This window comes from Panicum virgatum, chromosome 5K, assembly GCF_016808335.1.
Source record: "Panicum virgatum strain AP13 chromosome 5K, P.virgatum_v5, whole genome shotgun sequence".
In the NCBI taxonomy this organism is placed as follows: domain Eukaryota; kingdom Viridiplantae; phylum Streptophyta; class Magnoliopsida; order Poales; family Poaceae; genus Panicum; species Panicum virgatum.
In genome coordinates, this window is record NC_053140.1 from 12030310 (window position 1) to 12056432 (window position 26123).

Genomic DNA, 26123 nt, shown 5'->3' on the forward strand with positions numbered 1-26123 from the left:
ACCTTCTCAGCCAACACCCCACCGGTCAGACCGGTCCATCAAACTGGTCAGACCGGTCTACCCAATCCTACCGTGACACAAATCAGACCGGTCACTCCGACCGGTCAGACCGGTCCTAACCAGACCAGAACCTAAGACCCTTGTTGTGGTGAAATCCGGCCACCAGTCCTAAGACCCTTCTAGGAACTAACTCAGGGATACCGAACTAAATCAGGGATACCTTTGGACGTTTCTAACCGGAGGGAATCACCTGAAACCACCTAGAACTAGAGATCGACCATCAAAAGCAAAATACCTTGAATGAGCTCCTATCCGCGCGAAGGACTTGAATCCCAGGCTTCCCAGGGGAGAATCAAGGGGATGAAGCTTCCCCACGTCGGTTTGATCCGTTCTAGTCCTTGGGATCAAATGGAGGGGAGGTTTTTGGGCTCTAGGGTTTGGGGTGAGAGTGAGAGGGGAGAGCTCGGGCATGAGCCGACCTGGGCACGAGGAGGTGAGGGAGTGGTTGAGAGAAGGAGAGGAGAGTGATTTAAAGGATGTGGACCCAAAAACGATTTGCTCAGGTTAGACCGGTCAGACCGGTTGCCTGTACCGGTCAGACCGGTCCGGCCCAGGCTGACAGGAGGTGTTTTGGTTTTGCGTTTTGTCGTGTGAGTTTAAAACTAATGACTTTAATTAACTTAATTACCAAGGATTAACACCTGGGTGTTACATAAAGTGCTGAGGCAGCCGGCGTGGGTGGTGGGCGGAGCTGCTCCGCGGCGAGCGGCGAGCGGACGCTCCGGTGCGTGTTCAACGACGCGATGCTCAGGGACACCATGACGTCATTGCTCGTGCCCTGCTATGACCTCGCCACGGCCGTGCCCTCCGACGCAGCATTGGCCAGGCGTCACGGTGCCCATATCTCAGGTCCGCCCCTGCCCCCTACTTATTGTGCTGGATTAGCTCATGAAATTGCCCCAAAATTAATAGTTGTATGTTCGCTTGTTGTTTAATTTTACTTTGCAAATACTCCATTCTTGACTTCACTTATCTATCTTTGTGCTTCTCCAACTGTGATTATGAGTTTTTGTGATCAGATTAGGAGAGGTTCTTCAATTCCAAGGTGTGCTTGCCAAGTGGACAGCCACTGCCACCGTTGTTTGACTTTTCAGCAGCTGGTAATTTCTCGATACACTTAACGATGTTGTTGTTTCGTTGTACTCTTGTCTCAAAGTACATTTGGAAAGATAATTAATCTGTGGCTTTCCTGCAGCAACGTCAATTCCACCACTGCACCACAATGTTACTTCCTCTTCTGAAACTGTGAAGGTAGCAATCGGATACTTTGCTTTGTAGTATGCAGTTTGTGAATGCTGGGAGCATGATTATATAATTTGTGTTTCATCTTGCTGCAAATATTAGATGATTTAATGTTTTCATCTACTAAAGTTTACGGAAATACATGTATTAAAGTGTATGGCAATTCATTGAGGATTCATAAACTGACCTGCCATGTTTGACTGGCTCTGCAGGTTATGGCTACTCGGTTCTAAGTTCGTTGCCTTTCTAGTTTTGGTTTACATAGCTAATGGTTCGTTAGTTGGTTGCCTTCGTAATTTGCGTTGTTTAATATGCCCGAGTGGAGTTTAAGGCACCAGTGGTCATGGTTGGGTGCAAGGTGAACCTGCTAGACAGGCAGGAGTTTAACCTTGAACATATCGTGGTACCCCTCAGGCAGAGATTGAAACCTGAATTGGCTGGATAATTATAGCCTCAAATACTTACTATTGATGATATCAGAACCTGAGCTCGATATTCTGTTTTACCCAATATCTAGGCATTTTACAAAAAGGCTCTCTTTCTAAATTGGTGACAGTTAGGTGGTTTCAACAAGTACTAAATCAATTCGTTATCTAAAAGATGATCTCTCCACTGCTACTTCAACTTGGGGCTGCAGAAGTAAGCTATTCTTCCATCTTTATTCTGCACTTTATTGTATTACCCGTATTTAGAGCTTTTATATGCCTTGTATTGAGTGAGCCTGAGATCGTAACCATTTTCCAGCTTAGAAATTGTTCAAATTATGTATACATGGTATGCTTCTCTGTACTTTAACCTAAAATAGGCCATAGAGATCAGCCATGACCTGTATGGTAGAACTCTTGGATTTGTGTATAGGAAAAAAATGTTCTTGCAGTGTCTTTTATCTTTCGATTTTAAAGCTTTAACTCATGCAGTATCTGAATTGGTAGTATCATAGCCACCTTTATGAATTAGAGAAGGAGAATTTGCCTTTGCAGCTTGCCCTTTGATTTGATGCAGTAACTGTACCGTGAAATTTATTGTTTTGTCCTTGCATTGGAAGAATATAGTAATGATATTTGTCTTTTATTTTATTTGGATTTCTAGGATTTTAGTAGTACATATTTTGCAACAATAGCTTCTTTTGTTCTTTGCAGACCATAGATGTTTCACAATGATCTGTCAGTGAAAAGATTTGTGGCCTTCGGTATTGCTAATTAAGGACAGTATGTCTGAGAAACAAGTAAAAATAACAAGGCTCAGAAGCATGATTATCCTTTATTTAGCTTATTTCTCTGCTAAAAATGTTCACTTGCATTTACTAAGTTCTTGGCGATCAGGAATAACCATGAAGAAAAACCAGACCACCTTATTGACAAGCTGATCAGCAGCCACAGGTATTATTGTTAACAATAGATACATATTTATAAATTGTATTCTGAATGGATTTATTACATAACATGCAGCCTTTTATTTTCTGTAAAGAATCTGTTTCACTGTTTCATGCCTGGACATAGTTTACAGTTGATGCTTATGCATTACTTTCTTCAGCAGTGCTTTTCTAAATAACATCTAAAGTCTACAGGAAAGTACTTGTGCTTTCTTTGAGCATCTAAAAATGTGCATTCCAAATAGCCTCAAGAAGTGAAAGTGTTCCTCATGTCAGTTTTCTAGGATTTAATAGAATCTAGCAGAAATATCATATTGTTTGTGCCATGTTGCATCTCTCTACTACCTGCAATGTGTTAAAAAAAGTTAAAACACCGTGCATTTATCAGTAAATTATTGGTTCAGGAAAGGATAAGATACATTTATTGGGTTCTGGGTATAATGTTTCTTTAACCATGATTACTTGCAAGTTAAATTTGATCACTTATAAAATGAATCTTGACTCCAAGATCATGATGTTCTTGCTGCTATTATTCCATGATGTGTGTGTTAACTTAATACGATAATTATTAGTCCATTGTCTCCCATTGTCTCGGCTTGATGGTCTGATTTGTACATTGGGTCTTGAGGCATGGAAGGGACTATCAGACCATCAAGCCGACTCAGAACAGCTTGAACAGCTTGGCTTTGCTTGTAGGTCAGATTTGGATATCACTTCTAAATTTAGATTTTATCACTTCACTTCTGAATTTGTATTTCTCTTTCAGTTAAGTACAGTACGGGCAGAAACACATTTGATCTTAAATCGCTGATGGAAACCATTTCTACTCCAAATCAATTGGACACTACGCATTGGTGATGGAAGCCTCTAGGTAAATTCTATTGCCTAATTAAATATGGTTTGCTCTCTGCTACAATTTGATGGATGATGGCTTGATTCTGATGTATGCCTGGGAATTGATGCATGATGGCTTCATTCTAATGTGATGCCCGACTGAATCGCAGCAAACATCATTGCCCAGCACCAGTTGCTTCGCTGTTCTGTGGTGGTTTGAAGGATGTTTGCCGGTTATCTCTGCCCGAGGGCCCTGCACTAACATTGCTAATCATGCCGCGATGTCAACTCCACCTAACACAAGGTTGGTGATCTGCTAATCATGCACAGTTGCACACCAACCATCGTTAATTTATTGTAGTGATTACTGATTACCATTCTGATTTTCTCTGCTCACTGTTATTTCAAGATATGCATATTCTTCCTTCCGGTTTTCAAGGGAAAGACATTTTGTTACTAAAATTAAGATTCTAAATGTCTGGGTGCATCCAATAGGTGTGTTGCCATGATCTTTTAGTAGAATCTGACATAGTTGCCTTTTACCGAGCCTTGGAGTATCTATACAGCATGATATCACAAGTTCATCTAGCGCCATCTGTTCTGGAGCCATCTGGCCTATCTTCCACTTATGTTGGGATCCCTGTGATTTCTTGTTCAGATGTTGCTCGTCTAGGGCTGCATCGGCCACAATGCCTGAGAAGCACCTCTAGGATATGATTGCATCAGCCACAAGGTACCATTCTCCTGTTAATGTTACTGTGTGAACGTGTCCCAATGGGCTGAATTGAATGTTAGTTTCATTCTTTAATTGCATGGTTTTTGTTCTAAAAGGAATGCAGTTAAGAATAAGCAAATTTGAGCTATCTGTGATTCAGATTGAGATTTATGTCTTTGAACCTACCTTTTGGAACAGAATGTGTGAAAGTTTGTTTAAGAGAATTGTTGATATTCATACTTCCCTGTCTCCTTTTTGTTAGTAGTACAAATTAGTCCAACTGCTCTCGGATAATTACTTGAAAAAATATTTCATTAATTGTATGTGACATTAATGGGAGTTTTTTTAGCTATTTATAGTGATTCCTGACATTCAAGTCACTCCGATGTTGATTTGTAGAGAACAGCTTAACGTGAAGGTCCATCCTAGGAAATCAATTTTACATTAGCTTTCTGATTCATAGACTGCCTTGGTTTTCTTTGATTTGCAGTGTTGACACAAAATCGCCTAATTGAGGACACTGACCATGAGGGGCTCACGGCTGAGGTATTTGGTTGGAGCAGACATTATCGTCTTGGAACAAATGGCCTGTCTAGCATTGTACCCAAATCATAAAATCTGGAAACTATTTTTTCTTCTGAAACAAATTTTTTATTCCCGAACAAATTTTTTGTATTGCTGGAACAATTAAAAAATTATTTCGAAACAATTTTTTTGTTCTGAAACAAATTTGACTGAATTATATGTGTGGGCTAGTTTGTTGGGCCAGTTTAGGCCCAAATCATAAAGTCTAGAAACTAATAAATATACTAAATTTTTAGTAGGTGTTTGATACAATTCAGTTATTTTTAGATAATTGTTTTTTAAAACACGTGCCCAAATCATAAAATCTGGAAACTAATAAATATATTAAATTTTTAGTAGATACAATTCAGTTATTTTTAGATTGTTCTGTAAAACACATGCCTGAGGCACGCGCACCCTACTAGTAATCTCAATGAAACCTCCTATGTTAGTTGGTAGCTTGAGTGGTAGTCCCAGGTTATGCCAGGCTGCGCTCGGTTCAGCACCTGTCACGTGCCGCACTCCTAATCTCTCACCTGTTGGTTTCCCCATACGAATACAATGCATCCACATAGATTCAACAATAAAGTATCATCTATCCTAGTTGTAATAACTTGATCAGAGTTGTAACATAAAGCTCGCATTGTATAAGACCCAATTACCGATAACATGGAGTTCAATTATGAGAATTACATAGATTCCCCCTCACCACAGGAGAGAACGAAGGGAACTATATGCTGTAGATTGACATCAGAGATTGGGTAGAGCTATGGATCGAGATCCACACAGTGCCGATCGGCAGCAACAGTATGCCGATTGTTGACGCTAATCTGGTCAACACACCGGAGCGCTAGTACGCGCGGATCGCAACGATCGTCACAAGCGGGCTTCAGACGGCGACCGGTCAGACCGGCCGCTCCAACCGGTCAGACCGGCCGCTCCAACCGGTCAGACCGGTTGAAGGCAGAAACACACGAAGACCTAGAACCTCGAGCTCGGGAGGGACCCCGTCGGAGCTTGAAGAACTAGGGTTGCCTTGAGGTCGGCAGACCACTCAAGACGCCCTTGAACGCCGTAGAGACGAGCAAAGAACAGCAAAGGGTTAGAAAAGATTAGGGTTTGAGTAAAAGGGTAAGAGAGATTGTATTGATTCGATTGTGGTTAGAAAACCCTCAATCGGCCATAGCCTTTATATTTATAAGGCGGGGAGGACGTACCCCTTCCAAATCAGGTTACAATAGGACTCTTAACATAAAACTCTAACCCTACTCGGATTACAAGCCCAGACCGGTCTGACCGGTCGGCCCAACCGGTCGGTTATTGCCAATTTTGGCCTCCAACATATGCCCCCCTGTCTTTTTGGTGAGCTATGCAAGCCAAAAAGCAAGTACCTAAACATGCTCTAAGCCAAAAAGCAAACACTTGGGTAGTATTTCTTCAAGTATCTTCCATTCAGTGCCCTGGGTAGACGTTCTCCTTGCAGCGTCTCCACCATATAAGAATTTCCGAAGATAACCTTGACAATCTTGTTGGACCTTCCCAACATGGCGACCACTTGCCAAACTTATTGCTCTTTGTCCCAAGAGGCAGAATCATCTTCCAAACCAACTCACCAACTTGAAAAGATTTAGCCCTTACCTTCTTGTTGTAAGCTCTAGCCACCCGAAGCTTGTCCTTCTCAATTTCCTTCAAAGCTTGCAACCGCTTGTCGCTTACTTCATCAATATTATCCATCAAGTCATGATAATCAACAGCGGAAAGGTCATTTTGTTTAGCCAATCTATAAGCGTTCAGATTTAACTCAACGGGTAAAACGGCCTCTTGACCATAAACAAGCTCAAAAGGAGTAACTTTAGTAGCACCATGTCTAAATATTCTATGAGCCCATAATGCTTCGGATAAAACCTCATGCCACCTCCTAGGATTCTCTTCTATCTTTTCTTGATGAGCCTTATCAAAATTTTGTTACTAGACTCGACTTGACCATTGGCCTGAGCATAATATGGAGATAAATTGAGTATCTTAATTTTGTAAGATTCGGCAAATTCTCGTACCTCCTTTGAAATAAATGACGAACCTCGATCCGTTGTCAAAGTTTAAGGAATGCTGAATCTATGAATAATATGCTCTATAATGAACTCAATTACCTATCTATGTGTCATATTCTTCAAAGGTACCGCTTCGGTCCATTTAGTAAAATAATCCGTCGCCACCAACATGAAGCGATGCCCCTTTGAAAAAGGAGGGTTAATTTGACCAATGAAATCCAAACCCCATCCTCTGAATGGCCAAGGCTTAATGAAAGGATGCAATAATGCAGTGGGCACCAACTAAATATCACCAAACCGCTGACATTCTTCACATCCTTTATAATATCTAAAGCAATCAGAAATTATACTTGGCCAATAAAAACCGGCTCTCCTAAGCAACCACTTCATTTTAGGTGCCGATTGATGTGTACCGCAGATGCCTTCATGCACTTCTCCCATAGCAACATGGGTCTGATCAGTCCCCAAACATTTGAGAAGAATATCATCAGCAATCCGACGATAAAGCTCATCGTCAACCAGAATATATTTAAATGCTAAACGCCGAATATTTCTTTCTGCACCACGACCATAATCCTTTAAATATGATATGATAGGCACCCTCCAATCTTGCACTTCTGCCTCAATCTTTTGAGTAGAAACTCCAGCCGAACTGCTACTCATGCCGCCCTCAGCGGTCAGACTGGTCGGAGCGGTCAGACCAGTCTCAGCAACCGGTCGGATCGGTTCGCCCTGGACCAGTGACTCGGCTTTAATTCACATCGGTTTTCTAATGTTGAAATATTTCTTCGTCACATTATAGCCTGATGCTTGTTGCACCAGAGCATTAGCCTCTTCATTATCTTCTCTTGGAATATGTCGAATTACAAATTCATCAAAGCAAGAGATAATATCAAGACATTTATCAAGATATGCATTTAATGCTTCATTGTAACATTGACATACCTTGGATACTTGCTGCACCACCAGAAGTGAATCTCCAAAGGCTTCAACATATGCTTCACGCCCATGGATTGCAAAAACTCCAAGCCAAATAGAAGTGCTTCATATTCAACTTGATTGTTTGTGCAAAATTCTTCCAATCGGTTTGATAACTCAAAAACAACACCACTTGGAGAGATAAGAACATTACCAATGCCAACTCCTCTCCCATCATCACAAACTGATCCATCAAAATATAATTTTCATGGTGTGCAAGTAACATAGCCGACTTCCAAATCATGCTCATCATTAATCCGATGTTCAACAATAAAGTCCGCTACAATTTGGCCCTTTACGGATTTCAAAGATTCATAGGCCAAATCATACTCTACAAGTGCATAAGCCCACTTGTCGATTCTCCCACTCAAAATCGGCTTTTGCAATATATGCTTAATAACATCGGCTTGACAAGTAACTATGCATGTGCTAGATAATAAATAATGTCTCAACTTGGTACAAACATAATGATAAGCACAACTTTTCAATAAATATATACCTTGTTTCCGCATCAATGAGCCGTCGGCTTAAATAGGTGATGATATACTCCTTTCCTTTGTTCTCTTGAGTCAAAACAGGAACCCCTCTCCTAGGCGCCTTAAGCATCGGCGGCGAAGACAAGTAATTCTTAATCTTCTCAAATGAATCTTGCTGTTCTGCCCCCAAGTAAATTCGGCTTCATCTTTTAACCTAAGAATAGGAGTAAAAGATTCAATCTTCCCGGACAAGTTAAATATAAATCTCCTCATGTTATTCACCTTGCCCAAGAATTTCTGCAAATCTTTCTTACAAATTGGAGTCTCAACACGCTTCATGGTTTCAACTCGCTTTGGATCAATCTCTATGCCTTTCTCATGAATAATAAAGCCCAAGAACTTCCCAGCCGATACTCCAAAAGCACATTTAAGTGGATTCATCTTCAAACCATACCGACACATCCTCTCAAGAGCTAACCACAAATCAGCCAAATGATTTCCCAAATCGGTCGATTTAATCACAATATCATCAATATAAACCTCCAATATAACACCAAGTAAATCATGGAAGATCAAATTCATAGCCCTTTGATAAGTAGCACCGGCATTTTTCAAACCATAAGTCATAACCCATTCAAACAAACCAATAAATCTAAAGGCCGTTTTAGACATATCTTCTTCGGCCATAAAAATTTGATTGTAACCGGCGTTACCATCAAGAAAACTAATGACACGATGTCCGAAAGCTTCATTAATCAACATATCAACAATAGGCATAGGATATTCATCTTTGGGAGTAGCTTTACTAAGATTTCTGAAATCGATGCACACTCTAATCTTGCCCGAATCTTTCTTCTCAATGGGCACAATATTAGAGATCCACTCCGCATATCGACAAGACCGAATAAACCCAGCTTCTGACAAGCGATTAATTTTTTCTTTAATTCGGTCATTCATAGTAGGATTAAATCGCCTAGCAGGTTGTTTATAAGGTCTAAAACCGGCCTTAATCGGCAGCCGATGCTCAACCAAATCACGACTCAAATCAGGCATTTCAGAATAGCTCCATGCAAAACAATCCACATACTCTTTCAATAACTTTATTAAGTCAACTTTATATTCAGCTGATAAGTTTGCATTTACAAAAGTCGGCCGAGGAACACTACCATCTCCAATATCTACCTTTTCTAAAGGACCAGCCAACGTAAACCCCTGACCTAGCTTATCCATGTCTTCAATATCTTCAATGGCCTCGCACATATCGTTCATCTGCGACTGATAGTGCTCAATCCTCTCCATCAACCAGTCTGCGTTAGACCGGTCTGACTGGTTAGACTGACCGGTCTGACCGGCCTGCTCTGCGTGCCGATCTGATGACTGGTCTGGACATATGGTCTGACCGGTCTCACCCGAGTTGCTTGCTGCACACATTTTATTTGTAATAATGCAGCCGATTCTCCTTCAGCTTTAGATTAGCAGGCACGAACCCATCCTTGGTGCAACTGATCAGCTCGAAATCAGACAAATCCAACCCCGAGAGACACTTGATATCATCATGCACACCAAGAGTGTTTGAATCGGTAGTTGCAATGTAAGATGAAGTGTCACCATGGACTACCTCAATCTCATCGCCAATCCACTGAATAAGAATTTGATGCAGGGTAGAAGGCACACATTGATTGGCATGAATCCAATCACGTCCAAGTATCAAGATGAAATTACCTTGCACCTCGGAGACGAAGAAGGTTGTTGCTAGCGTCTTGCTCCCCACGGTCAACTCCATGGAAGCCACCCCTTTAGCACCAATAGGGTCGCCTCCACCCACGCCGCTGACCGTCATGTTCGTCTTGATCAGCTCTTCGTCCGTCCCTCCAAGCTTCTTGTATAATGAATAGGGCATCAAATTTACAATTGCCCCTCCATCAACATACATATGTGTAGCGAAAATGGCCTCTCATGCCATATTTCAATATAATGTTTTGGCGATTGATGACACACACAACACTTGGACTAATATATGATTGTTAAGATGACCATTCTCAGGCTTTTAGGTTCAAGTGATGACAAAGAGAAGATAGGCATAGCTAGGCCCGAAGGGACAAGAATTGAAGAGACCGTGAAGAAATCCAAGTCAAAAAGATCAAGACGAAGACAATTTGCTATCACCGGTTAAACCGATGATGAGCAAATAGCACTCACCGGTGCAATGAACTTGGCACCGGATTAACCGACGTTGGGTGTTTTACACTCACCGGTGTAATGGACTTGGAGGCCGAAGAAACAGCAGGAGTTCTACAAGCACCGGTTAAACCGACGATCAAGGCAAAGTGAGCGTCGGTGCAGTTGTCCAGAGACTCCATTTTTCGGGGGGTTTCTAAACTTGCACTCACTGGTTAAACTGACGAAGAATTCAAGAGCATCGGTGCAATTGATCAAGTAGCCGTTGGAGCATTAACGGCTAGTTGCTGGGAAAATGCATTCACCGGTTAAACCGGTGATGGCAACACTGGAGCGTCGGTTTAACCGGCGTTAAAGGATTTTGTCAGTCTTTTCCCAATGGCTAGTTTTGGATGTGTGGCTATATATACCCCCAAGGCCGGGTCATTTATGGTTGCTGGAGTCTATGGAAGCATAAAAGAGTTAAAGATCATCTCCAACCATCTTAAAGCTTCATTGTATATCATATAGGCTTAAGCACACTTGTGAGAGTGCTTAGTGCTTGTAATAGGGATTAGTTCTTGCGAGATCTCCCTTGAGAGAAGTCTTGCTGCGGCAAGCATCTTGTGTACTCGTCGTGTGACCCTCCGACTTGGTGTGGAGCGGCAATGACACTTTGTGCGGGGAAGGAGACCCCTCTTGGTGAGAAGCTCCAATAGTGAAGACGGTGTCGTGGTGACGCTTCGAGAGAGGCGGTGGCGGTGGCCTTGTCTTGGTGACTTGGGGTCACTTAGCCTTTGCTTGCCGGGAGCCTTGGTGGCGAGCGCAAAATGGTGATCAAGCGAAGAGACTTGGCATCACACTTGTTCTTGTTGGACAAGTGGCCGTGGACGTAGGGAGGGACTTGGTGTCCTAACCGAACCACGTTAAATTGTGTGTCTTGGTGTCTTCACGGGAGTTTGCATATTCTCTCCCTTACCTCTTTACTTACGTATTACGTTTCCACATTTACTCTATCTTGCGTGCCTTTACTTTCCTAGTTAGTTTGATTAGGATTGGCTATAGGTTACAAGTCTTTTAGGGGTAAGTAGAGAGTAGCATAGATAAACCTTAGTTATAACGTGTTAGGTTTATCTCATGCAAATAGATCAAGCCCTAGGATAGAAAGTGATTAGCGACCCTATTCACCCCCACCCCCTCTAGGGTCGGACACCCCGGTGATCCTTACAATACGGGAAATCGGCCTTCCATTGATATGACCCCTCATATAAAGGGCCTTCAAGTGATTGTCCGATTCTTTGGGTTTCTAGAATACAGCCTCCCGTGGTCCGAAATCCAAATGAGCTACCTCCTCCTCCTTCGAAACAGCATAGTATTCTTCGAAGAAATGCACAACATTTATCTCCATGTTGCTATGCTCTGGGGAAGCCTCATAATCCACCAACTCCTCATCACCCAAAGGTGTAAGAACTGCTGGAACTTCATCACGTGAAGCCGAAGTAGCTGCTTCGGCCTTTTGCTCAACAACAGGCTCAACCGGTCTGACCGGTTGCGCCTGGCGGTCAGACCGGTCCTCTGCACCGGTCAGACCGGTCACCTGGGGCAGTTCGACCGGTCCTGTTGACTGCGCAGCGGGCTTGGCTCGCCACTCTTTTCTTTGTAGAAGCATTGGCCGATACTTAATGAAGTGCTCACCCCTGAGCTTTTCGGCCTCTTGTTCCTTCTGCTCCTAGCGCCTCAAGCGCTGCAACCTCCTCTTTTGTGAGTGGCTTAAACTCGGCAGGCACCACCTAGTTTGATGATACTTGCTCGCCGAGCCGCTGCTGCTGGCCTCATGATCATTGGCCAACACACGCTTCTGGGAATCAATTTGAGCCGACTTGCCAAACACCATCGACTTCTTTCCAACATCTTTGACCACCACATTCACATCACCGATTTTCACGACATCATCAGCAGTGGTCTTCCCGGAATCCACTTGCATGGGCTGCACATCCTCATCCTTCTTTTTGATACGATATTCTTGCCTTGGAGGATGAAATTGGACCAGTCTCTGTTGAGACCGGTATGACCGATCAGGCTTGACCGGTCTGACCGGTGGAGCATGTGGCTGCTGACCAGATTGGCATGGGCCCAATCGGTCATGCACCGGAGTTTTGGATCCTTCCCGTGATAATGTGGCTGATATGGCATGGGGAAGCACTACATCAACACCCCCTCGTGTTCCCACACCGGATTTGTAGCATTGGACGCCAGAGGCATCCATGGCATAGTAGCATATGCCTTTTGGGGTGGGAACAACGTGACAACATCACCTCTGCGTTTGTTAGGCCCTTCCCTCATTGGAGAACCACTTCGACGCGGGGGTGACCAAGATCTCTTTTTTAGTTGCCGATCTTGTTGAACGGCCTTAGTATACTTATTCAAAAGCTGGCCAAAGGTTGGTTTCTAAGCAACAATCCTTCCTTGGACCTTTGGCACATTCTGCTTCCAAGTACCCCCTTCCGGGCGCTTGGGCTTGAAAGTTCTTGGTCGGCCTGGGGCTGACCGGTCCACCGGTCGGTGAAACCGGTTTGACCGGTCGATCGTGGACAACAGGCCGACTTGCAGTAGCAGAAGAACTTTCTTGCCCCCCGGGCACATAGCTTTGATAGTAATTTTTATTAGCTCCTTGCCATCAGAAACCTTTTCCAGAACCACTTCCCTGGCCAGAATCATGTCATCGATATTCTTCGGCCTTGTTTCACCAATCACCACACTCTTGCCTTTCGCCCCTTCGGCTTGTTCCGGCCGAAGCAGCACCTTTGCATTGCTCAGATCAATGGTATGTGTGTTGGTGTGAACAGGGAATAGTGTCTTATCAATCTTCATCTCAGAAAAAATTAATCATCCTTCATTCATGGCCGATTGAACCTGGCGACGGAACACATTGCAATCATTAGTTGCATGAGAATGAGAATTATGAAATTTACAATATGCTCGCCGCTTAAACTCTCCAAGCGGCGGTATAACATGATTAATCTTAATATGCCCCAAGTGCAACAGCTCATCAAATATACGATCGCATTTGGAAACATCAAATGTAAATTGCATCTCTTCTTTTCGACCCTTTTGAGTCAGCTTAAGCGATGCACAAGGTTTGGCCGAAGATGGCCAAACAAACTCAGCAGTGTAAACCTCATTATCTTCATCGTTCGAAAAATCAGAATCATACTCAACAACATGAGTGTTAGAACGATGTGCTTTATATGCATCTTTTGAATTCTTAATTTTATACTCTTGATTCATTGCCCGAAGTTGCAAAGATTAATATTAAAATAATCAAATCCTTTGAGCTTCTCTTTCAAGTATGAGCGCAAACCATTAAGAACAACATCTACCAAATCCTTATCAGAAATTGACAAATTGAAGCATCGGTTTTTAACTTCTTTAAACCTCTTGAAGTAATCGGATACCGATTCATCTCTAGTTTGTTTAACCGATGTCAAATCTGTCAATTTTGCTTCATTATCCCCACTATAAAAGTGATCATGAAATTTTTGTTCTAATTCATTCCAAGAGCGGACCGAATTTGGGGGTAGAGCAGAAAACTAAGAAAAAACAGTTCCAGTTAGTGATAAAAAAAATAAACGCACCCGCAAAGAGTTACTAGAGCTAGCTTCACCCAATTAAGCAACATTTTGACTTATGTGCTCCCAAGTTGACCGATTATCGTCCCCACTGAATTTAATAAAATTGGGAACGCGCCACCCCGTAGGATAAGGAACCAAATCGTAAGCATCAGGGTACAGTCTTTGATACAACCGATTTCTACCCGGATTTATGCCCAACTAACTAAGTTTAGTACCAAGCAAAGTATTTAAATCTGCTCTCATCCTGGCAAGATCGGCCTCATAGTTCCCGCTACTAGATGTTTGAGCATTGGTTGCTAGACGATTAGTTGCTGGCTCAGTAGTACTCATCTTCTGTGTAGCATGATGGGGATTATTTCTTGTCAAGTCATCCCAAACATCTTGTGGCATATCGGGTGGGAAAGGAGGTTGTTGGCGCCTACCAACGTCACCACCGGGAAGCAGCGATGACGCCCGCAGATGCCAATTTGGGGTGGCAGTATTTCATAAACCACGAATAAATCCGCAAGCGCACGGAATACCGCTGTAGCATTTTACCCGGGAGTATACCGGGGTGTCATTTATATTTCCGCAGGGAAGGCGGTGAGTGAAGGGATATAGGCTAGTTGATGAACTTTATCTAGATTGGATATTCTCATGCATAAACAGGGGTAAGATAATAACATGGTAGGAGGTAGTGTGAAACACATACAAACTACCCTCTTGGATAAATAAATAAAAGAAAGATAAAAGATGCTCTAGGCCGGGAGCAAGGTAGAAGTCAGAGCTCGAGTCAACTGTGCTAGGCTAGCTATATCTACACTTTCTCATTGGTTAGCTCATCAGAGATTAAACTACACAATAGGGAGATCGCTATCGAAGCAACAGGACGAGCCCGTACACCCCGGCGACTTTATGTACCTCCTACCCCCAATACCGAACATGGAGGATTACTCGGGCTCGGACAGGACTGTCACCACCTGCCAGCTACCTCTACAAACCATGGGTATAGTTGACATCCGGCAACACTTAGCTAATCTAGACACCATGTCTACACTAGTAAGGGATACTCTAGTGTCCCGTGCGGAGCCCCCATCCTCCGGATGGACAGACATCACACTAGAGCAATGATACGAATACTGGAGTAGTTGATAGAGTTCTAAGAACAAAAGACTAACTTTTGGTATTTTGTAACATCACGAATAAAATCCGCAAGCGCACGGATACCGCTGTAGCTTTCACCCAAGAGTATTCCAGGGTATCATATCCACTGGGGAACGTGAGTACACTATCTACGGGTTCAGACAGTCCAATGACACACACACTGGTGTCGGAGGATAGGAAAGAGAGGACTTCTAAGATCTAGAATCTATGCCTAGAAGAAGAGATCACGTCGCCGTTATACTTCGAGCTAAAGGTATCGACCGGCTTATACAAGCCGATAGCTCCAATATTATACTCTATCCAATATCCGAACGTAGAGGATTACTAGGGCTCGAATAGGGCTGTCACCACCTGACGGCTACCTCTACAAACCGTGGGACTATAAGATAACTGAGTGGTATAGTCCAGCCTAGACACCATGTCTACGCCTTTCCCTACTAACTCTAGAGGCGTACATGGTTATCCTTTTCTATCCAGAGCCCACTCTAGAGTCAGATGCTACTCGCTAGCATACACATCAACTAATATAAGGCAGAGATGATAACTTATGATCTAGACTCTAATTCTAAATAAACAAAAAAAGTCTCGAACACTTACAACTGAATAAGCATCCGTCGAGGCACAAGCGGAGAAGAGCGCCGACAAGCCCGGCACTTCCCCCGACTATCTCCCTCACTCTCGTAGAGGTACAATTTGGAGAAGAGCGCCGTTGCCGGCGCCCCTCCTGAGTACCTCTACTCCTAACTCCCTAAGACAACTCTCAACTCAAGTAAGAACTCAAGAGGAGAGTGAATGGTGTGGTGTGTAGTGTGTCTCATTCTCACCCCCTCCCCTTGTATTTATAGGAGGGAGCCACCCCGGGAATGAAGCCAAACCGCTATAAGTAGCCAACCACGTGACGCCATGTGTCACTTAGAGGCGGTGGGGCCCGTGGGCCGCCACCACTGGTTCGGCCGACCTAGCTGGTCGGCCGACCGTGGGCTGGCTCCGTTTGCCCCGGTTCTTGGTCAGAAGACTGCTAGGTGGGCCCCCATGTCATGTATATGGGTAAGGGCCTGTCTTGAGTCGGTTTTGGTGCTCTGGTGGGCCCGTAGATCCTCGTGAACGTGTCTGATTCGTCGAGAAGTTATTGCCTCGGATCAACGACATGTCACCTTGCTTTTGGGATGCATTCTTCTCTCATTTCCAAGCATAAGCAACCTGCATATAAATGTACACCAACACTTTGTGGAACTTGTTAGTAATAACTCCTACCACTAGTGTTGACGCTCGTCTTTCATACGCTCATGCAGGGGCTGGTGGCTTGCTCTGATGGTCAGGTTTGTATCTTGATGCTTGAATCCTGTTTTACCTGCATTTCTGCCTGAATTCCAATGTAGTAATATTTCTAAGAGGAAACGTGGAATTGGCTCTTTCTGGATAACATATGCAATGAGGCTTGATTTGAGCTTGAAGTTCACGTCCCCAATGTTGATGTTGGGGCCAGTGGCCACATTGTCGGTGGAGGGGACGGAGAACTCACGAAGAGTCTTTTCAGCCATAGCCTCAAGAACGAGTGGTGCTTCCTGAATGGGTTCCTGTGCCGGGAGGATAGCGAGAGGAGGAACGACGCGAGGTCATGCCCTTCTCATGAGCCTCTCTGGATTGTCTGTGTAGTTTTCCGGCAGGGAGAAACCAGTCATACACTACCCCTATCTTCTTTCAAATAAAAAAAAGACATAAAGTGACATTAGCCTGAAAGAGTAAAGACTATATCCTGAGTACAAAGCCTAAGTTAATATCAGCACAATATCTTTGTTCACATGCCGTCCCCGGCAACGGCGCCAGAAATGCTTGTTAGCATTTCTTAAGTTGATACTAGGTTTGCGATGACCTTGGTAACAACTGCAGAATTGCCTGTTGGCGGTCCTTGGTGCAATCACTAGAAATGAGGGCGCCGAACCCATTCTAGCAACTGCACCCAAGGGGTGCCACTCTCGTGGTATAATCAATACGATTACAGATGGATTCGCAAGCGCATGGATATACCGTTGTAGCATTTCACCCTGAGAGTAAGGGTATCGTCATTTATTTGTGTCCCAAAGGACGGCAACAACAAAGGTATTGTACTTAACATTAACCATGACATTGTGCCCCAAGCAATAGGCAATACTCTAATAGGGGTAAGTCCAGGTAAAGAACAAGCAAGGGTAATGCGACACAGCACACATCCACACTCCAAGAGGAAGGAATAAAAGAGTGAAACGATAAAACAAAAGTCTACTTTATCCTACATTAAGTCAGCTGGAGCTTAGGCTAGGTTAGGTGTCCAAGTGCTTCTATCCAAAGCTGGGGTTATGTTAGGACATGGTTAGGACTACAGGTGCCAGGAAAATGGGATAGCGGGGAGAAGGTCCCGCACCGGAGTACATCCAGTCCCGTTACCTCTTTGCATGAACTCCTACACCGAACCCGAATGTCGGGGAGTATGCTAAACGCATCACAGCTATTACGCCGGACGGACAGGGCTGTCTACCCCAGTCACACCATGGAGCACGGTCATATCCGAAGGATCCCGCATACCCGAGCACCATGCTCGTGTATGAAGTCACTACTCTAGTGCCCCCAGGTCTCCCACCCTTCGGATGGACGAGTAAAACACTTGAGTAAGCCCGAAAACACAACGAACCTCTATCCGTACCTGGATCATCTGGCCTAACCAAGACTGTAGCATAACTCATGAATGAACTAAGCATGGATTGATAAACTATCAAGATAGTAAAGCAACCATGGCATAACTCTATATTAAGAATAGAAGTTTGACAAATCGGATACAAAGCCATACCAGGAGCCGAGGATTGCTCAACGACCCCGAGGACGACTTGCTCGCTAAAGAGAAACTAGCCTAGCTCCATTACCTAGCTAAGAGAGCAAGAGAGAGGAGAGCCTTCTTGGAATGGTGGAATGAGAGTGTGTGTAGTGTGTGTTGAGATGGGGGGGGGGGAGATGCCCTATTTATACTACTTGGAGGTCGGTTTCCCGCCAACGCACATATGGAAGGTGATTAGGTGCTGTTGGCGCTCCTTAAGTACCCCTTTTATCCCTTGTTTATCCTTGATAATGGCATGAATTCAATATCAAAATCACTAACCGTCCTAACCCCGGCCTAATTATTGGTCATTTTCACATATGCACATATATTTTGGAGGAACTTCGTTTTTGTAGGTTTTTGGCCTATTTTGGAGCATGAAATGACGAGGCCCGTGATCGAGCGCTAACACGGAGAAAGGCGAAGCCCAAAGCCCAAAGGATGGACCAAAGCCCATGTTGATTCGAAGCACATTCATGCACATCCATCCTCCAAGAGAGCCCAAAGGAGCAAGCCCACGAAGATGAGATCAAGATACTTCGGGATTAAGCAAAGCAAATGAAGATTTAAGGAAGGATTCCCTATCCTATCCTTTCCTCGAAGATATCTCCAAGATAACAACGTCCAAAGGGGTGCAATCGTGAAGGACAGAAACTCTAGAAGATGCGAGGAGTCTACACGCCAAAGATGAGACCGAGGCGAGCCCGAAAAGGGGTAGGTCGGCCGGCCGGCCCAGCCCTTTTCTGAGGCGGTTTGGCCTCCCGTTCGACCGGTGGCTTCCTTGGCTTATAAATAGCTCGCACCTTATTCAACTCGAGGCATCCATCCACCCAGAACTCGACGAAAACCTAGGGTCAAGACCGGAGGGAGACGACGGCCGCCGCAAGTCTTCGAAGTTGTCTAGGAGATGGCTTAGGCCGACCCTAGCCGCCGTGGCCTCCCTGCGTGGTTGTGCCATGGTGGAGTTCAAGAGCTAGTTGGATTCATCGATGGTGTGCACATGGCGGTGATGATCCAAACGAATCTATTATGTGAGTAATGATAATCATGTCTTCCGAATCTATTAGCGATCATGTTCTCCTCTTTCGATTTCGTTCTTCTCTTTGGGTTTGCTTCATCTTAGATCTATTATCGAGATAGATCGCTTAGCGTAATCTTGTAGTCATGGTGGCTAGAGGTTCATGGCGGAACTACCAAATGGGGTTCGACTTGCTTCAGGGTATCCCGTTGAAAGGGGTGGCGTCGTGACAGGCCGTTGCCACTTAGTAGGTTGGGTATCGAGGGATCGGATTGGAGATTTTGAGTTTAAAGATGCTTTTGATTGAGATGCATGATTTGTCCGCTCGTTAGCTTGAACTACAACTAGATGACGATAGGCTTAGTCATATCTTTGGTTTTGCTATGATTAAGCCTATATTCATGGATGAGATCAACCTTTACATATCACTCATATCTATTAAAGGTTTACCCTTTATATGCAATCAATGCTTCATGTTAGGATAGATCCATTAGATTAGATGGAAAACCTTAGGTAGTTCTTTGTCGATCCACGGATTGATAAACCTTGGGGGGAATACTCTGAGGGAAAAGCTACGCGAAACCGTGCGCTTGCGGTATACAAATCGGGGCGCTAAGGAGCGTCAACAAGTGCCTTGGCCACGACTCCTCCTCGAAGTGCACCTGGACGGGAGCCAGGCCAGGTTTGGCCGACCCTAGGGGTCGGCCGACCCCACCTGTCAGCCAATCGTTGTGATCTTCTGCTGGATGGTATATTCTTTGATTCTTATCCTTATCCTTTGGTGCATCTTGCGTGGAGGCCAAGTTTTCTCTGACATGTGGGCCCTCTTTGTAAGGGTGTGATGTCGGATACGATATTCTGCGTAATTGTATGGCGTCTGCTGCGTGTTTTCGTCTTATTCCGCTCTTGCTCATCTGAAATGTACAAAACTCGAAAACAACTATGGATCGAGGTTAGTGAAACAAATATGTGAGTAAGGCATGTAGTTTTTCTTTATTATTGAGTATAGTTGACGGGTGAAAATGGCACTTAAGCACCGTCAACACTAGGTCCTGTCTTGGGCATGTTGCTTGGAGCTGGTCTGTCGGTGTCGTGCGTGATGTTGGGGGAGAGATCTCAAGTGAGTTTGCTCCTTGTGCTTTTGAGAGATCTCCCCCACACTTATTCCTGTACTTGTTTTATTCAACAAAACAAAGGTGGAAACAAGCATGGACTCTACCGGTTGTAAATACTGGGAAGTCTAAACTTTTATTGAACAAGCAATTGAAAAGCCTAATTTTCTTTATTTTATTTTTACTTTTTATTTTACTTTATTATTTTATGTTTTTTTATCATGGCAAGCTAGGTGTGATGGGTAGCTTAGCAGGATGGAAGCATGACATGAGGTTACTTACCTGACAGAACTTACCAAGCATGAACGATAATGCAATAGCTAAGCTTCGTGAAGCAAACCTTTACATTTTGTTATGTTTAGTTCCTCGTGCACCTGACCTCCATGGAACCGAGGAGCATTGTATGAGTGTTGGGTTGTTGCATGTTGCTCCTTGGTTGTTTTCGTTGTATTCCCTGCAGAAGATTAGTAGACAACAAATACTAGAGGCATGTTTAAAGAAGTTTTTGAATGGATTTCATCTTTGCCTTGATATTAGTTGTTCACATCCATGCTCTAAGGAAAATCAGATTTGGGGGTTCAAAAGCCATGGATCCCAGATTGTTGCCATTATTTTATTTCATCATTACTTTCAAGAGAGAGATATATATAAATTCTTTTAAAGGGTATTTATTGTTCACCAAATTTTGATCTTTTTAGCAAAACTCAAACAAGGCTGGGATAAAGCTGCATGAACGTAAAGGGGCATTTTGGCAAAATACTCACAGTGCAGCTTGAAAGGTGATTTGTGCCTCCTTGAACGTTGTGTTGTTTTTTTTCTTTTGAAGTGCATTGTTGGCATTTCTTAGTGCAATCACTAGGAATGGTTAGTTCCCAGCAACAGCACCAAGAAATGCCAGGACGGCCGCCCCATAGCAGTGACGCCATGAGACGGCATGTAGTATGTCTTAACGATTACAGAAGGATCCGCAAGCGTACGGATATACCGTTGGAGCATTTCACCCGGAAGTATTCAGGGTATCATTATTTATATTTACCCAAGGGATGGCTATGGTGTGTAAAGATGTTTACTAGATGCATAACCATAACAATTATGAGATAAGGTGTAAGCTGCTGATCATACGGGGGTAAGTGATAATAAAGATAATCGAGGGTAATGTGACGCACACAAGATCAGCCAGCTCTCATGAATAAAGAATAAACAAATACACCTAAGGTTAGTGGGAGCATAGGCAAACAAGATCCTAGTATACTATTCATGTCAGCAGAGAAGCTATGTTAGTCACATGCTTAGAGCTGCAGGTGCCGGGAAATTAGGGACATCGGAGAGAATGACCCTTTCTAGAGAACGTCCAGACCATTTCATCTGTGCATGAACTCCTATACGAATACCCGAACGTCGGGTAGTACGCTAACCGAGAAGCAGCTTCCCGGCGGTCCGACAGGGCTTTCACCACCTGCGGTCTACCCCAGTCACACCATGGAGCATCGTCATATCCGAAGGATCCCGCGTATCCGAGCCCCATGCCCACATACGAGGTCACTACCCTAGCACCCCCGGGTCCCCCACCCATCGGATGGACAGGTAAGACGCTAAGGCAAGCTCGAAAGCACAACAAACCGATATCCTTACCCAAATCATCTGGTCTAAGCAGGCAACTAAGACAACTTGAATAAGAATAGAACTTGGCTAGGCAGGCTAAGAACATAGCAAGATAACCAAGAACGAACTCTTTATGAATAGCATAATGATAGTCGGAATACAAAACCATACCAAAGGCCGAGGATTGCTCGCCGACCCCGAGACGATTGGATTCGCTAAGGAATTGAATTACTAGCCTAGCTCCACTACCCTAAAGAGTACAAGTCACAATGAGAGAGAGAGAGGCTTCTCCAAGTGGTGTGTGTTTGAGAGAGTGGTGGGAGGCCCCTCTTATAGTGTTGGAGGTTGGTTCCCGCCATCTCTTTACATGGAAACATCTACAACCGACCTCTAGAGGATCAGAGCTAATCTCCAGCCAAAATGCACCTGGACGGGACTCAGGGGGGTTCGGCCAAACCCTTGGTTCGGCCGGCCCCACCCTGCCGCCTCTCGCCACCGCCTTCGTCTGGGAGACTGCCCAGTGGGTCCTCTTGTCAGGTTGTCGGTGCTGAGGCTTGGATGGTCGATTTGGTCTGTCTAGTGGGCCTCTTTTGCTTGTGTTATGTAGGACGCGATCTTCTGTGGTTTCTTCTGAGTATTCTTCGTGTTTTCTTCTTATTCCGGACTTGTGCTCCTGAAAACATAAATTCTCCAAAACAACTATGGAGCTAGGTTAGGGATACAAATATGTTAGTAAGAGGCATGGTTTTCCTTCTCTTGTGAGTATAGTTGACGGTTATATTTTGCACTTAACGACCGTCAACAACACCCCCAAGCTAGCCTTTTGCTCGTCCCGAGCAAAACATTGCTGATGTTTGTTGATCAGGAGTTGCTGCAATGTTGCATTTTCAACTTATACTTTAGGCACAACTGAATGCTTCTTATCTTGATTTTGAATAAGTTGGCCTTTTGTCCTTACCTTTTACCTTTACTCCTGTGGGACTTTTAGCTTCACCTCATCTTTGGCGGTTGAGAGTCAGAATGTGTTGGCGCTCCTTAAGTACCCCTTTTATTCCTTGTTTATCCTTGATAATGGCATGAATTTAATATTAAAATCACTAACCGTCCTAACCCCGGCCTAATTATTGGTCATTTTCACACTTGCACATATATTTTGGAGGAACTTTGTTTTTGCAGGTTTTTGGCCTATTTTGGTGCATGTAATGATGAGGCCCATGATCGAGCGCTAACACGGAGAAAGACGAAGCCCAAAGCCCAAAGGAAGGACCAAAGCCCATGTTGATTCGAAGCCCATTCATGCACATCCATCCTCCAAGAGAGCCCAAAGGACCAAGCCCACAAAGATGAGATCAAGATACTTCGGGATTAAGCAAAGCAAATGAAGATTTAAGGAAGGATTCCCTATCCTATCCTTTCCTCGAAGATATCTCCAAGATAACGACGTCAAAAGGGGTGCAATCGTGAAGGACATAAACTCTAGAAGATGCAAGGAGTCTGCACGCGAAAAATGAGACCGAGGCGAGCCCGAAAGGGGGTAGGCCGGCCGGACTAGGCCCATGGGGCCGGCCGGCCTAGCCCGTTTCTGAGGCGGTTCGGCCTCCCCTTCGACCGGTGGCTTCCTCGGCTTATAAATAGCTCGCACCTTATTCATCTCGAAGCATCCATCCACCCAGAACTCGACGCAAACCTAGGGCCAAGACCGGAGGGAGACGACGGCCGCCGCAATTCTTCAAAGTTATCTAGGAGATGGCTTAGGCCACCCCTAGCTGCCATGGCCTCCCTGCGTGGTTGTGTCATGGTGGAGTTCATGAGCTAGTTGGAGTCGTCAATGGTGTATACGCGGTGGTGACGATCCAAACGAATCTATTATGTGAGTAATGTCTTCATGTCATCCGATCTATTTAGCGATCATGTCTCTCCTCTTTGATTTCGTTCTTGCCTTGGGTGTGCTTATTCCTAGATCTATTCTCGAGATAGATTGCATGGGGTGTTCTTGTAGCTATGGTGGCTAGGAGTTCATACCGGATCTACCCAGGGGGGGTTCGACACTAGCGTGCTTGTGGGTGCCCTTGTCCAAAGGGAGTGTCGTGACAGGGCGTGGCCTGAGTAGGGGGGTTCCCGAGGGGTTGGATTGGAGGTTTTGGTTTAAAGAGGCTTTGGATGAGATGCATGTTGTGCTTACTCGTTTAGCTAGAACTACAACTAGAATGCGAGCGATCGGTTCAGTCATGCCTTCGGTCATGCTTTATCCTTACTGATATTCATGGATGAGATCAACCTTTGTACATCACTCATATCTATCAAAGGTTTACCCTTTATATGCAATCAATGCTTCATGTTAGGATGGATCCGTTAGATTAGATGGAAAACCTTAGGTAGTTCATTGTCGATCCACGGATTGAGAAACCTTGGGGGAATACTCTAAGGGAAAAGCTACCACGATCCGTGTGCTTGCGGTATATAAATTGGGGCGCTAAGGAGCGTCAACAGAATGGTATCATAGAGTGCTTGTATTTCTCCCCTTAGTTCAACCGTCAATCCGGAGTTTTTGTTAAGTTTTTTTAAAAGAATTTTATAAAGTTCCTCGGATGATCTCTTGGATCGCTCGATGTGTATAATTCCTTACCAAGGCTTTTTATTGAGCCTTTCTTCCTCACCCTATCTCTAATGGCTGTTTTTGGTGGAGTTGTAGGTATGGAGGATTTGGAGGCATACTTGCTTCTCATATTTTGCTAAGTCAAAGATCAGATCCAAAGGAGAAACAAGTCATAAACCTTAATCAAGATGTGCAAGTGTGTGGCTAGTTTTGGTGGATGGTGTATGAACTCCTTAGTATGAACCATCTCTCTTTCTTTCTTTTGGATAGGGGCTATCTCTCCTCTTTTTTTTGACATGCCGAAGCATGTGGCATACCTTCTTTGGGTATGCTTCTTTTATTTTCTCCTTCTTCTTTTTTGACATGCCGAGGCATGTGGCATACCTTCTTTGGGTATGCATCTTTTATTTCTTTTTTCTTTTTACATAGCCCCATATCCTTGATGCAATTTTCAGAGATAGGTGTCATACATAAGCATGGAGTTTTTATTCTGTGGATGAATAAGCGGAATGCTTGCTCTTTAGTGTAGAAGCATAGCATATGGTGTGAATGTGTACGTGATCTTGATCATGGGAGTATGAAATGAATCTCACAAAGGGTCACAACAATTTGACAAAGCTCAATGAGATAACAAGTTGCATTTGTGGATGGTTTGCAATGAGATCAACATATGGCTTTGGATAGGAATTTTAAACCATCGAGGAACTTTATTGTATTTTTGTGTTTTCAAAATTAAATACTCCGGATATCAAGCATCACATAGGAAAAGATCATAGCAACTCTATTTAACTATATCATCGCTCACAGCAACTTAGATTTGGATCATGCTTTTGCTACCCACAGGTTTCAAGATTTAAGGTTCGAACTTAAAGCCAACAAACCCAAAACTAGGTAGAGCACAAAGTTGTAACTAAGCATATGAAGAAAATTAACAAAGCAACTATTTATCATTTCAACAAGGAAAACTCACACCATGCTTACTACACATATTAAAGCAGGGAAAATATTTTTGGTTTTTCTAAGGTTTTGCAGATTTTTATTTGATTTTAGTTATGCAAGTTTTTATTTGGTTTCATGAAAATTTTTGAAAGCGGTAAAGGATAGAGATTGATACAAGTTACCACTCGTGGGGGTCCTCCCCCAAGTTAGCTTCAGGCTCACTGCTGTTGGTTGTGGTTGAACCTAGTCCAATACTAGTAGGCCCTCCACTCCTCCTGGGTCTGCTGCTGTTGTCGCTCCAAGTTGTGGATCCTCTCTCCTGTGTGTCGCTGCCAGTTCGGAGTTGCCTCAATGTGCTGGCCCAGTGACTCATCGATGTTGGTGGTGCGCACGTTCAGCTTGCCCATTTGTCGAGTCAGAGTGGCGAAACCTCTGGACGAGGCTGAACATCTAGCAGAGATCAGGGGTCCACTGGAGCTGGAACTAGTGGACCGGCGCCCTTGGACCTGCCGTGCCCACTCCTCTGTACTTGCGTTGTGCCATGACGAACCACCCGCCTCATTGTGGTATGAGGTTTGAGTATGTTGAGATGGTGTAGCCGTTTCATCCCTTCTAGTCCTGCTCCTTGTCATCTTGCCAGGTAAATCAGAAACACTATGCCTACGGCCCCCTTCTCGTTGAACGAGAGGGATGGTTAGCGAACAGCAATTATACAAATGGAAGTCCGCATTGGGCAGCAAAATCTCATTTGTATAGCCCATGAAGTAGAAAATCAAAGAGTCATTCG

General features: G+C 44.1%; 1 long non-coding RNA gene across 10 annotated transcripts; it reads left to right on the forward strand.

Annotated features, from left to right (window-relative positions):
• Window positions 1–712: 712 nt before the first annotated feature.
• On the forward strand, window positions 713–4952 carry LOC120706368. 10 transcript variants are annotated; one of them, XR_005688270.1, is made up of 9 exons: window positions 719–909; window positions 1080–1160; window positions 1256–1941; window positions 2442–2527; window positions 2625–2681; window positions 3441–3545; window positions 3679–3812; window positions 4167–4241; window positions 4714–4952. It is a non-coding gene; the product is annotated as an uncharacterized LOC120706368 (long non-coding RNA). The 10 variants fall into 10 exon arrangements; XR_005688273.1 differs by having other exon boundaries at window positions 1256–1311; window positions 1859–1941; window positions 2442–2681; XR_005688265.1 differs by having other exon boundaries at window positions 713–909; window positions 1256–1311; window positions 1515–2681.
• Window positions 4953–26123: the final 21171 nt, after the last annotated feature.